Genomic DNA, 14,773 nt, shown 5'->3' on the forward strand with positions numbered 1-14,773 from the left:
AGACCATTTAAAAACATTTCCGACTTTTCAGTAAGAATAACCAACAGACAGACACACCAACGGTGGCACAAAGCGAAATAAGATAGCCTTATTCTGTCTTCTCAGAGAACGAAAGCCACACAGACAGTCCCTCAATTGACGCCTTGTGCCGCTGGAAACAGGGAAGCACCGTAGTCAAAATGTACTTCTGACGTGGCCATCCATAAGACTAAAGATATCGGTTGAACAACTTGTCTAATCTTTCTCATTTAAAGGACATTTACCAATTACTGTTGCCAACGGGCATGTGTATCGCTATACAGGATACGTAAATAGAGTTGATCTCTGTGCGATCATTTTGATTTTACAAAAAAAGTCAACATATCAAACGAATTTTTGGCTTAAATTTTTTGTCAGGAAATACAATGAACCTCCATTTTCTTTTAGTCTTCTTAGGCCTAATTGTAATCCTTGCCGCACGCACCGGATTACTAAGATCTGCTGTAAGTTGCTAAGCACAGGAATTGGGGATGATGTGACAAGCGCTTCGTCGAGGACTGGGAACCCTCTGAAAAGGTTAATAACAATTCTTGCTGCACCCAAGGAGGATTACTGTCTTCTAACTTAGATATAAATGGTGTTAGTATCAATATTCTTGTTAAAGAAAATGAATCAGGAATTTCTTGTGATATATGCAAAACATGAAATTCTCGTTGAAGGTTATACCTTCTTCATTAATACTACTATTGTGACTACTGCTTGTTCTGTTTGCTGTTAAATCACATTTTAATTCCATTTTACAGGTCACCCTGGAAACGTGATTGAAGCCTGGGGATTACCTACTGCAAATGAAAACGCGTACTCTACTGGTCTGTCCTTTACATCTTAAGCCTGGGTCACACATTGGCGATTTCAGACCGCGACTCTCTTAAAGGCTGGGTTTAGCGATCAATCTTCAATAGTCGCGGAGCTTGGGCTTCTCAAAAAAAAAAAAAAAAAAAAATGTCAGCTGATATCGACTCTATGACGACTTCCGCAATGAACCATTACAACAGCATTGCGCAAGTTGAGATGAGATTACGTATTTACGTAGTACGCAAAAGTCACCGATGATTTAGGCCACACCCACATTTAACGGTTTTTAGAAGACGGAGAGTTCCGTGAAGGCATAACGATTTTTGACGATTTATTTGTGATTTAGTTACGTAATATTCCGACTTACGTAATGGGATTTACAGTCATGAACATGGATGCCACCATATATGTATATAAAGTCCAATAACTAAATCAATATTTTCCATTTATCTCCCACAGATTCAAATTGTTTCAGACCCCCATAAATCTTCTTCATGATTATATCGGGTCTCTGGTGTTAGCCGCTTGTGCGTTGCACAACTTGATTTTGATATATAAAAAAATCCTACTGCCACGAGTGAGACAGATCGAGATACGAATCAGTGTCACATGAGGTCGTCTTCGTGATTATGTAAACTCCCCTTCAGGCTTCGTTCATTGGCAGGAATCAATATAATAAAACGACAAAAAATGCATTTTCTTACTTCATAAAATCATGTTGAAATACTACATAAATTTCCCGAATAAAACTTAAAATTCAAAAATATTTATATAATTACCAAATATATTTCTTTCAAGTAGTATTCAGTGTCGTATTTATGTATATCTGAAGTTCTGAAATTATATCAAGAACTACTGAAAATCTTTAATGCAATATATATTTTACTGAAAATAGAAATGCCCTTTCATTTCTTATACTTCAGAATATCCTAATAAATTGAATTTTATTGCAATGATTCACTAAAGAAAATCATGTTGAAAAACTGTAAATTTCGCAAATAACAGTTAAACTTCTTTATTTATATTACCGAATATATTTTCGTCCAAGTTGTGTTCATTTTCATATTTCTTTATATCTGAAGTTCTCAAATTATATAAAGAATACAGAAAATCTTGTGAATCCACAATATATTTTACTCAAAATTGAAAACCGAGACAGCTGTATGTAATTAATTAAGCCCTTAAGTATATTTATAGGCCGCCGACGCACTTGACACTTTCTGACTCCCTGCGCTCGTTGTGGGTTTGCCAAGTACATGACTTGTGTTGTACTGAATGCCGTAACTCGCCATTGCTAGTTACAACTTGCGTAATAATTACGAAATTGTCACGCGTTGCGCCATGACAGGGCAACTTTTAACAGTAGTCGTGGAATAACGGCGACTATGCAAGGCAGCCTTGCATAGTTGCAATCACTGGCGCAAAGTCGTCAAACTCGAGGACTTGCTTACGATTTATGGCGATTTAATTGTAATGAGAGCGTAATGGAGTCATAATGAGCAAAATTTCGGCCGTTACGACTTGTGCAGTTTGAAATCGCCAATGTGTGACCCAGGCTTTATGAAACAGAATGTGCCATTATCTCTCTTGCTCCAGAATTTCTTTTGTTGAGCAAGATGGCAGCTCCAGCGTTGAATTTTGGCTTGCAAGAGGAGGAATACATAGCCCCTGAACTCACCGAAATCATTATTTTTCATATGATTATATCACCAAAATGCCGTTGGTAACACCGTCTATTCAGACAACCACTTAGTCTGCTATCTCCATATGATATTCATATCGATTTGATAAGTTTTAGTATCGTCATGCTCTGACATATCAGAATCTCTGGAATGTTTATTAAGATCAAAGACCGAGCCGTATCAGAAGAAGAAGAAGAAGAAGAAGAAGAAGAAGAAGAAGCAGTAGTAGTACCTATGTCACTTCAACTTCTAAGACTCAACCTATGTTGGTTCAATAGTATATAACATAAGCTGTTAGTAAGGCCCAGGGGGAAATTCAAAATAGACGCAGCAAAACCTCTGCAGTCATAACACTTAAGCAGAAATTCGTTACAGTTCGAAAAACAGAAACACAAATTGTGTTAGGAATTTCGCCCTAGTTTTTGGCCATACCCTGACAAGCAGCGATAGAGAGTCAAGTGAAATGATAATTACTTCAGCTCGATAACCTAAGCCCAGTCTCATGACCAAAAGTTCGTCTTTAGTTTTCTCTAAAAGAAGTGTTGGGATGACCATTTGTCTGTCCGTCCGCACTCTTTCTGTCCTCACTCGGTTCTTAAAAACTACTAAAGCTAAAGGGTTGCAATTTGGTTTGTTGATCATCCACCCTCCAATCATCAAAGATACCAAATTGCAACCCTCTAGCCTCAGTAGTTTTTATTTTTTTTTATTTTAGCTACGGTTAAAGTTACCCATGACCGTGCATCTTGCACAGCTATACGTGCCAACAACATAGACCACCACCAAGCCGTGGCTGAGTTTCACATAGCATTATAAGCTGTACAGAAAACTCTATAACAAGCGTCGATGAAACTTCGTCGCATTTTTTTACGTGCTTGTTCATGGCAGTGTCAAGCAGCGCTAGACAGTCAAGGGCAATAATACGGACATTTCAGCTCGATAACCTAAGCCCAACCCTATGGCCACAAGCATTTATTATTATGGCCCGTATTAATTGTATACAAGACGGTGAGGAACATCGAAATCTCTTTCTGTATTTGGATATGACGTGTGAATCACTGCGTGCAGTCATTTTCAGTTCGACTGAGAGTCTGCTTCAGGTTTAGATTCAGTTTAAATTATTGTTAAAAGCTGGCGTGGAGATAGTAACTGTTATTGACACAAGAAAAAAAGCATTACGAAAATCGCGGTTCATATTTAAAATAATATTAACTTAAAAAAAAAACATTTTTTTAAAAAGTTTTGCTTACATTATTAGTTTTGTAACGGTAGTACTGCACAGCACTATTACTATACTTTGGAATGTGATACAAAAGTAATATATAGTTAAAAGCTATTCGATAATCTTAACTATTATAATTTCAGAATAAGGACGAAAGTAAACTGGTTATAACTTGAGGTGGAAAAACCAGATCCGCGGGAGACCTGATACCATCGGTTACTATACTTCCACTTGTCTCTAATGGCGTAGCGAAGAGGGATGCCCGCCTTGTAACCCCCTGCATCCTGGCGACCCCATATAATAGGACTAACTTCCTTCAAGTTAGCAGTTGAATGTCTCTCTCGGCAACATTTATGCATGCTATTATTATTAATATTATTATACTAGTGTTCATTTCTGAAAACATGATTGTGTGTGATGAGTCTCGCTGAATAAAGACCGATAAATATTGCACATTATGTCTTTGTTGGTAGACTGATTGTGTAATGGGTATATTAGAACAAAACACCACACCACACACACATATATATATATATATATATGATATATATATATATATATATATATGTATGTATATAAACATGGTTTGAAATTTATAGCAAATACCGCAGTAGATGCACGTGACTTAATTAAATAAGCGAATACCACAGGAAAATGGTAGTCGGAAATCCAAGCGCTTTCGTCTTTACTAAGTAAAGACGAAAGCGGTTGAATTTCTGACTACCATTATTTTCCTGTTTGGTATTCGCTTATTTAATTAAGTCATGTGCATCTACTGTGATTTTTTAAAAGCAATATATATAATATATATATATAATATATATTATATATATATATAATATATATTATATATTAATATATATTAATATATATATATATATTTAATTAAGTCACGTGCATCTGCTGTGATTTCTTAAAGCATATATATATATATATATATATATATATATATATATATATATATATATCGAGCTACAATGTCCTTTAATATCTAATTCGCTCTACCTCGGAATTAATATATTTTCATATTTGCCTAACCGAAGGGGAATTTTTTCTCGATAATAGACTTGCCTGGATCGGGCGCGATCCCGGGATCCTTTCAAATCCAGGAACGTCAGTGAAGCTTTTACCTACTACACTACCGTTCCTGGATTTGAAAGGATCCCGGATTGCGCCCCGATCCAGGTAAGTCTATTATCGAGAAAAAACGAATTAGATATTAAAGGACATTGTAGCTCGATATATGTATATGAATCACGGAAAAGTGATATGACATGACTTATATATATATATATATATATATATATATATATATATATATATATATATATATTATATATATATATATATATATATATATATATTTATATATATGTATGTATGTGTGTGTGTGTATACTATACGTTTAGGACAATTACATCCCCGTGGATAATTAGTCTCTATGGACAATTAACCCCCATTAATACTACCACCGTAGGCCCTGTGTGTCGTAAAAGGCGACTAAAAGGACAGCTGCTGCCTTGCAGTCTTACTTTCTGGTAAAAGGCTAAGCCCACTGCCAATAACTGTGGAAACTGCTGCCTTGTAGTCTAAAGGCGAGTTTACACTAGGCTTCATCCCACGCTGCATGCGTAAGACTCTTCACCAACTCCTCCCAAATTCTTGTTAACCCTGCCCACTGGACTGCTCATCAAGAGTAACACCACACCACTAAGTCACCTAATGAGCGGTCCAGTAGGCGGGGCTAACAAGAATTTGGGAGAAGTTGGTGATGAGTCTAAAGGCTTGTTTACGCTAGGCTTCAGCGCGCGCACGCCTCAGACTCATCACCAACTAGCCTGCAGCAGGCTCCACTCAGACCATTCCGGCGACGACTACTCACTAGTAACATGGAATGGATAAGAGACGAAGTTCCTTTTTTTCATTATCCGTGTCTATGGAATGTAAAATTATAAGAATATAAAAACAGAGATATCCGCGACGTCGCTATGAAAAAACTAATGGAAGAGTTGCTTGTAATTAATGCTGAAGATAGTTCCGTAACTTCCTTTGTTCCTTCACTGTCGAAGACAGTCGTTTGTTCATTTCCTTTTCATAACACAATTATGCATTTGATCATACATTTGTGCTACAGCAACGGCAGCACAGTCAAGTTCTTCCTCGTAACTGCTCATCGTGGTTCTCAGGAAGATACTGCTGCTGCCTGTCGCAGCAATCACGTAGTGTAGAAGCAAGACGCGCTATGCAGCATGAAGCACCGCCAAGGTGGGCGGGCATCTTGGCGATGCTTCATGTTGCATAGCACGTCTTGCTTCTACACTCTTCGTAGTGATAAGCGTTTCCAGAGTATGAAGAAATCGAGAAGGTAAAGAGGGCATTACGGCTATCAAATATACAGTCGAATCTGATAAAAAGGGACCAGTAGATTCAGGCGCGGGCGCGCACACACACACACACATATGAAATGTATATCTCTAATATTATAACTATAATATACATATATATATATATATAATAATATATATATAATATATATATATATATAAAATATATATATATAATATATATATATATAATATATATATATATATATATATATATATGTATTATATATAGATATATATATAATATATATATATATATATAATTATATATATCTATAGAGTATATATATATATATATATATATATATATATATATAGAGAGAGAGAGAGAGAGAGAGAGAGAGAGAGAGAGAGACGTATTAGAGTAAAATGTTTGGTGTAGAAATGAGCACGAGTCTAGTGTGTGGTGTCTAAACGCTGGTTATGTTGGCATAAGTCTCCACGGTTGTTTAACATCTTTATGGACGTAGTGTTTGCATAAATTGGAAAAATATACGAGTTTTTTTTCTGGAGGAAATTGCGAAATTCTGGAAAATGCTGAAAGAAAAATATGAGTCAGGTGGATAAAAACTAGAGTCGGTTCGGCCGATACAGAATCTGAAATGGATGTACAAAATCTTTTGCCTTGCTTTGACTTAGCAGCAATTTTGGTGCGTCCTTATTCGATGGAGCCACAACGAACAACATGACAACGGACTCAGGTAGAAAGGAACTGGAAGAAGGAATGCGGTCGTACACACTACGTCTTAATAAGCAGAAGATGGAACAGCAAGCCATTGTTCGAGGACGAGTAGCTGTCGTGCAAAAGGAGATGGCGGCTCAGGAAACCGCAAGAAATGTACTTGAAGAAGAGATCACCAAGATGAAAGCAGAAAAGAACCGTCTGACCTTAGTGAGTCGTTCATTTTCTGCTTTCATCTTGGTACTGCTCCTGTTCAAGAACTAAGTGATATTCCGAACAAAGTAATTGACTTTGAGTGTTTAGTTGTCAAAGCTCAGTTTTCAATTTCGCCAAAAACAACTGGAGATGGAACTACGTAAAATGCGAGAAGAAAAGATGCAGATGATTAACCTAATCCAAAAACTGGCAAGCGCACTCAACCAGCATAACGCTCGACATAAAGTTCGAGAACTGCAGGAGCAAGTTGGAAAGCCATCGAGAGAAATGGCTCACTCCAATGTCTGCCACAAGAAAAAGAGATGAGGCTCAGTCAGCAGGGCAATTCTACTGAAAGCGAAAGGTCGCAGTTCGGAAGAGACGGCGAGGCTGGCCAGCACCATGAACGAGAAGAATCTTCCTGGATCTCTAGCTTAACTACACTACTGTAGAGTATGGCTTCGAAGGCCGACGACTTCCTTTTGCTTTCAGTGTTTCTATCGATATTTTACTTGTGTACAGTGGGTACACATTATCACAGTTTAATTATAGCTTTGAGATTTACACAATCAATCCATGGGGGTGAGAGGGGGGTTGGGGGACACGTAATCAGGTGCCCCCACCCCCCCCTTAAATCCGCCACTGTACTGGTATCTTGAATACGTAGAGTTATTAATCTGTAGATATACCCCCTTTAAAATTTGATCCTTTGGATTTTCCCTTACATTTTCCCCTTGAAATCTAATCTCGGCCCTAACTCTGTTTACAAACTAGACTCCATATATATATATATATATATATGATCATATATATATTATATATATATATATATGGTACAAAATGTTCTGTAACAACAGAATTCCATCTAATAAAAGGAGCCCATAAAAACACCAAAATATAGAGAAAAAGTACTATATTTCAGAGACTGCTGTCTCCCTCTTCAGGTAGATGAATGAGAAAAGTTTACAGAAAAGGTGGTATTTATACCAAGAGGTCCGTCCACAAACAAGCCATTTTAAGTCACCCCCGCTGATAATCTTCCTTTAATCTTCTTAAGGGTTGGTTGAATGAAGACGTTGTCGATCGTGTCCGAAATCCATGCTCCTTTTGAGATGTTCATTACCTGCCTCTCTTTTATTAAGGCTGATTCCATCATTTGACTCTTGTACCGGCAGTTGCTGCTATAAATTACACGTGACAAATTCCAGTTTATTCTATGGTTATGTTCATTTATATGGTTGAAAATAGCAAATATATGACTCACTGTAATGCCAACATTACAATTGGAGCATTGAGGAACCTGCCTCTCTGCTCCACTAGTTAAAAGATACCGGTGAGTTAAAAAAGTATGCCCTATACGCAGGCGTGTTAAAACTATACTAGATCTTCTATCCATCCCAACAGAAGGGGACCAGGGATGAACAGAAGGTCTGATCGATTTCAGCTTTAAATTATTATTCAAGTTGGACCAGTGATTCTGCCACTTAGTCCTACAAAATGATTTAATAAAAAGTTTAAAATCTTCACAGGGAACCCTCACAGAGTGGGAAGCCCGGGAGGAAGCTGCCTGCTTAGCGGCTGTTATCAGCCAGCTCGTTACCACGAATTCCCACATGCGAGGGAACCCAACAAAACTTCACACCGATGCGTTTTCGAGAATGCAGGAGGACCAGCCAATCCTGCACCTCTTGGACGAGTTGATTAGATGGCGTCAACTTCTGGAGTGCAGCTAGGGAACTCTGGGAATCACAATAAATAATATAAGAGTCCCCAGTGCTACCTGTACTAAAAATAAATTTCAAAACGCTAAAAATAGCAAAAAATAAAAATCTGCATTAAAAATTGAGAATTTAATAGGAGGCTTTTTGTAATTGTTCTGTCACCGACGATGACAGAAACATCCAACTCCATTTGCTGATTTTGATCCATCTGTATATACAGCAATCGAGTTACTATGCTCAGAAACATGGGCCAAGAAAAGCTACTTTTAAGCTAACACTTGAGCTGATCTTTTTGTTGTCTCTAACTTGGCAAATATCTAAAGGAGGCCTACACCAAGGAGGGAATTTAGAAAATGTAGTTTCCATAACCAGTGGAGGAATAAGGCCTACCTCTCTCGCACTTATGTTCAATCTAACTTCAAGGGGCTTAGGCAATGTAGATTTAGTTGGTGCTCTGTCAACAGGATGTTTTATATACTTAAAATTTGGATTAGATTGAGAGGTTAGTGCTCTTGACAAATATCGGAGACCTTGTTCCTCCCTCCGAATGAAAAGAGGAAGAAAACCAGAGTCTACATAAAGGCTCTCAACAGGAGACGTTTTAAAAGCACCTGTACAAATACGCAATGCCATATTGTGTACTACATCCAGCTTACCTAACAAGGTCTTACATGCAGAGCCATAAACCTGAGATCCATAATCAATCTTACTCAAGCATAGTGCCTGATAAATTCTTAATAAAGTAGTACGGTCTGCTCCAAAATTCAGGTTACTAACAACTTTAAGAATATTGCACCGCTGTTTAACATTTACTACAGTCTCATTTATATGTTCAGCAAAAGTCAATTTTTTGTCAAAAATAATTCCTAAATATTTGACTTTATCTTCATAAAGCAAGATAGAACCTTCTAAAAATAAGGTTGGAATCTCTTCCCTTCTTCGTGTTCTGCAAAAAACGTATAGCTTTAGTTTTTTCTGCAGAAAATTCGAAACCTTTACTATTAGCCCAGGAAGTAGCAGCATTAATTGCAAACTGAATTTTAGTACAGCTTCAACTGCAGTAGCTCTACTACAGACGATAACAATATCATCCGCGAATGCTTGACCAGTTACTCCAACAGGCAGATGTTCAAGTAAACCATTAATGGCAATATTAAAAAAGGTTGGACTAAGCACACTCCCCTTGTGGAATGCCTTCTTCCTGAAGATACTCTGATGAGAAGGTAGAGCCAATTCTAACTTTAAGGTACCGGTCAGACAGGAAGTCTTTGGCAAAATTAAACATATTGCCACCAATACGCCCATTCTTCACCAGCTGCATTAAAATACCAACCCTCCAAGTAGTATCAAATGCTTTTTTCCAGATCAAAGAACACGGCAATTGTTTGATTTTGGACTGCAAAAGCATTCTGAATCTCACGTGTGAGACATAATAAGGGATCCAATGTACTTCTATTCTTGCGAAAGCCAAATTGCCTCTTCGACAACAGGTTCTTTGTTTCTAATAACCATATCAGACGAAAATTCACCATTCGTTCATAAATCTTGAAGACACAGCTGGTAAGAGCAATAGGCCTATAACTTTTGGGATGACTAGGGTCCTTTCCGGGTTTTAAAAAAGGAAACTATAACAGAGTTTTTCCACAACTTATATGAAGTCCCTGAGCACCAGAATTCGTTTAAAACATCGACAAAGAATTTTTTTGACTCCAGAGGTAAGTGAGAAATCATTGCATAAAATAATATCATCTTCTCCAGGTGATGTTGGAGAGGACAAAGATAAGGCATATTCGAATTCGACAATACTAAATGGAAGGTTATATGCCTCAGAATTTGAACAAACAGGCGGATTAACTATAGTCATGTTTCTAATATTGCGAAATTCAGGGGAGTAGTGACTGGGGCTTGAAATGCTTGAAAAGTGCGAGCAAAGGCCTCTGCCACCTCTCTTGCATCCGATATAACTACCAAGTTGATTTTCAAAATAGGTAAAGGAGCAGGGGAAAATTTCCCTAGTAATTTACGGATTCTATCCAAACCACAGAAAGTGGCGAGTTATACTTTAATTCTGATATGTACTTGATGAAGGATTCCCTCCTTGCTTCTTTAAAGACTTGCTTTTGTTTGGCGAGGTTTCTCTTGTATATTATTCTATTAACTAAGACAGGACGCCTTCGATATCTCTTGTAACTGGCTCTTGCAATTTTCCTACTCAAGGCACATTTACTATTCCACCAAGGTACCAGTGGACGACGGGGTTTCCCTGATGTTTTAGGAATTGACATCATTGCCCCTCCAATCATTATACTAGCGAAATATTCGTAGGCAGCTGAGGGGCAAGGAAATTCATTGGCCTTACGATTGACTTGTTTGGTAGATTTTTCATACAGCTGCCAATCTGCCTCCTTTATCTTCCACTTGGGTAAAGATGGGGAGGGTGTATTTTGTACATACTTAAGAATGGATGGGCATAGTGGGTCCCCCGCTCCCATAGAGATTTTCATCTCACTGACCACTTACTAGTCTAATCGTAATGACGACGAACATATTGTAAGATCAATTGCTGAACTAGAGTTATGGGCTACATCAAACCTTGTAGGAGAACCGTCGTTCATTAAAACTACATCATTGCAATCTATTAATCTTTCAATTATAAGACCACGTGATCACACCTACCTTCTCCCCACAAAAGTATGTTTTTGCATTAAAAATCCCCCATCAGAATGAAAGGTTGAAGGTAGTTGGGTCTAAAAGTGATTGCAAAATCTTCAACCCTCTATTGTCTTGGATTGCCAGCTCTGTCCACCAATCGAGTTTCTAGGCCAGGTTCTAGATAAAGAGAGCACAGAGTGACCCATTTATTGATGAAAATCTGTGTTGCACAAGCTTGCAGTATGGAGTCTAATTTGATAACTTTTTGTGGTAATGACTTGGCCGCAATAATACATGTACCACCATGAGAACGTTCACCTACAGGTGGTGGAGATCTGTGAAAAATAAAGTTTTGTCCACAATTAGGAGAAACATTACCAAGTTTAGTCTCTTGCAAACAAAGGGCAGCTAAATTATGCTCCTTGAAAGGACCGGACCTGTTCTCTGTTTGAATGGAAACCTCTTATGTTCCACTGACATAGAGCCATTATTTACTATTAGATTTTTTTTTTTTTTTTTTTTTTACTTTTTGGACTTGGATTGGGCTGGTCTGGAAAGATTTGGTCTTGGTCTTTGTTTCAAAGAGGAACTAGGCAGATCCTCAAGAGACCTTGCTATTTCCTCTCTTGGGAACCTACTATGGTGTGGGGATATAGGTGGAGATGATGATGGAGTACGGGGTCTCTTATTTCTAAGAGGCACCATCTCTGCAGCGTGCACCTGAGCCTTATGAGGTGCACTGATCAAGGTGTCATTCTGGGACATACCCAGATCAGGCAGCGAGGCTGCCTGTGAGGCTTCTACATTAGAAGCCCGAGAGACCTCCCAGAAGCCCAGAGGAGCGGCCCATCGGGAGGGGGCAAAGGGGCCTTCATGGATGAAGGCGGAGATGCTGAATGTACTTCGAGCTCAGAAGGGGATAGCTGAAGCTTTGACTTTGAAGTTGGTATTCTAGATAGATCTTTTATATTAGATTTTCCACTTTTTACTACTTCACTATATTGAGGTCTTGGAAACAAAAGTCTTTTTGCCTGGCTAATACTTAGATGTTCAGCATGAGCTTTCTCTATGGCTAACACTTCTTTTTTAAATGACTCACATTCCTTATGCCTTGCATTATGATTTCCCTTACAATTTATACATAATACAGGGGAAGTACATTCGCCTTCATGCTTTTTAAGGAGCAGGCAGCACCATAGCTGGTTCCTAGTATTACCTTTGCCGAGTGACCATATCCAAAACACATGAAACATTGGAGTGGTCTATGCTTAAAAGGTCTAACACGAAATCTCTCCTTGTCAACATATATATAATCAGGACTTGATCATTATTAAAAGTGAAAATAATCATTCTTGATCTTGGAACCTTGAAAATCTTCCACACTTTATCATCGCACATTTCCAGCAATTCCTCGTCAGGCAGTTCATATAGGTCTTGACTGAATACTACTCCCTTGGCATAACTAAAACTAAAGTGTGGTTTGACCTCTTTTATCATATCAGTATTTTTCAACTTAGAGATCATGTGACCTTGTCTATAAGACTTAGCATGAACCAAAAAAACTATTCTTTCCAAACCTCGTATATCAGAGTTGGTCATTGTTCCTGCCAATGTTCTCAAATGTTTCCTGAAGTGGAAAAGATTGCAAAATTCTGATTTTGTAGAAACAATTAGCCACCTGGCAGGTAAAGATGTCCTCACCTTACATTTCCCATCTGTAGTTTCCTGACTGACTCTTGCTGGATAATAAAAGGAATCAACTTCAATATTCTGGGCATTTTATAAATTAACATACATTTTTAAGTTTACTTAGTTGAGCACTTGAAAGCATTCATGGCATTATTATGAGTTGTAAACTCAATCCAAACCCTCCAAAATGCAAAATCTTTAGTTTCACAATAATTTATGACTTTAATTTCACCAAACCTTCCAAACATTTCCATAAACGTAAAACAATTGAAGTCTGAGGAGAGATTATCAACATAAAGGATTCTCTCACCACTGCTAGAACTTTCCATAGCCACATTCAAGGTCTTGTCATGGGTCGTCTTTTGTACAACTGAATTTTCTATAGGATTGGCCTTGTTCGTGCCAGAGGTCGAAGAGGAGGGTTGTGTCAAAAGGTCGCATTGTCCGGGGGAGTTTATCATAGGGTCGTTATTCATAAATCCTTCAGCAGAAATTTGAAAAACCTACTGCAAATCAGGCAGAAAACCAGGCCCCCCACACCAACCCCTCTCTCACCAAAGACACTCAGCAGAGACTGACTCCCATATGTCCACTCCCTTACCCTACCCCGAAGGGATAGCTCTACCATAACATGAGTGGCTCAAGTGTAAGCAAAACCCGCTTGATAGGACTGAGGGCATAACTAGTATGCAATCATCCCCATTCATGTTACAATAGAGGGCACACCGGAAAGAATGCCGAGAGTCCTACCGTAGAGACTATACCTCCCCGGATTCCGCAGGCTAGTCCCCCATAGGTAGTTCCGCCCTGATGGATATTGCTATGAAATCATATCAACATCCTCAGGGTCCAAACATACTCGAGAGGCGGACCAAACCTCTACAGTCTCTGCCATTTGGATCAAGAAAGAGCCCAATGCGGGAAAAAAAAAAGCCCAGCCCTGCCCAACTGTAAGAAGGTTTTAGTGAAGAGGGGGGGGACAGCTAGGTTGAGCAACTGAGTTAAAGATAGTAGAAGAGTGGAAATAAATTTAAGTAAGAGGAAAATTGAGACTTTTGGATTCGAACTGGGAGATATTTCTCCCAGTTCGAAAGCCCTCTTGCCCGCTATGCATTTTCAGCAGTCAGCTGAAAATGCATAACTTCGTCAAGGCAGTCTCAAATCAAGAGGGCAGAGTCCTTTGGAGATGTCTTTTGTTGGACGTTAATCAGGGATTTGGCTAAGGTGTTTGGGTAAGTAAATACAAAAGGGTTCGATTTTCCGAGGGGGTTGGTTATTCTCTTAATCGTGTCCAGGTGGGGAATTATTATTTTATTGTTGGGTGTATCTCTGGTCTTGTCTTTAGGGGGTCGGTAGAAAATTACGTTTGCTTTGTGAATTGCTTTCTCAATTATATCGTCAGGATATTTTAAAGACGAAAGTTGCTTGCGAATTAGTTCAAATTCTTTTTCCAGGAATTCTGGGGAACAAATTCGTAAGGCTCTTAAGAACAAGTTACTAGCTACACCTATCTTGATAGTAATGTCATGATAGCTAAAGTAATGAATGTATGAAAGTGAGAACGTTGGTTTTCTGTATATGGTAAATTTGTATTCTGTCGTATCTCTGATTATTAAAACATCAAGAAAAGGAATTTTGTTGTCTGTTTCCCATTCAACTTTAAATTTGATGCTAGGCACTAATGTGTTTAATTTTCAAGAGGAATTCATTGA

At 38.3% G+C, this 14,773-nt stretch overlaps 1 protein-coding gene across 2 annotated transcripts in view; it reads right to left on the reverse strand.

Annotated features, from left to right (window-relative positions):
* LOC135225770 (uncharacterized) overlaps window positions 1-14,773 on the reverse strand; it is an 87,523-nt gene that overhangs the window by 56,419 nt on the left and 16,331 nt on the right. The window lies entirely within an intron of this gene.

The sequence above is a fragment of the Macrobrachium nipponense genome, chromosome 13 (assembly GCF_015104395.2).
Source record: "Macrobrachium nipponense isolate FS-2020 chromosome 13, ASM1510439v2, whole genome shotgun sequence".
Lineage (NCBI taxonomy): Eukaryota > Metazoa > Arthropoda > Malacostraca > Decapoda > Palaemonidae > Macrobrachium > Macrobrachium nipponense.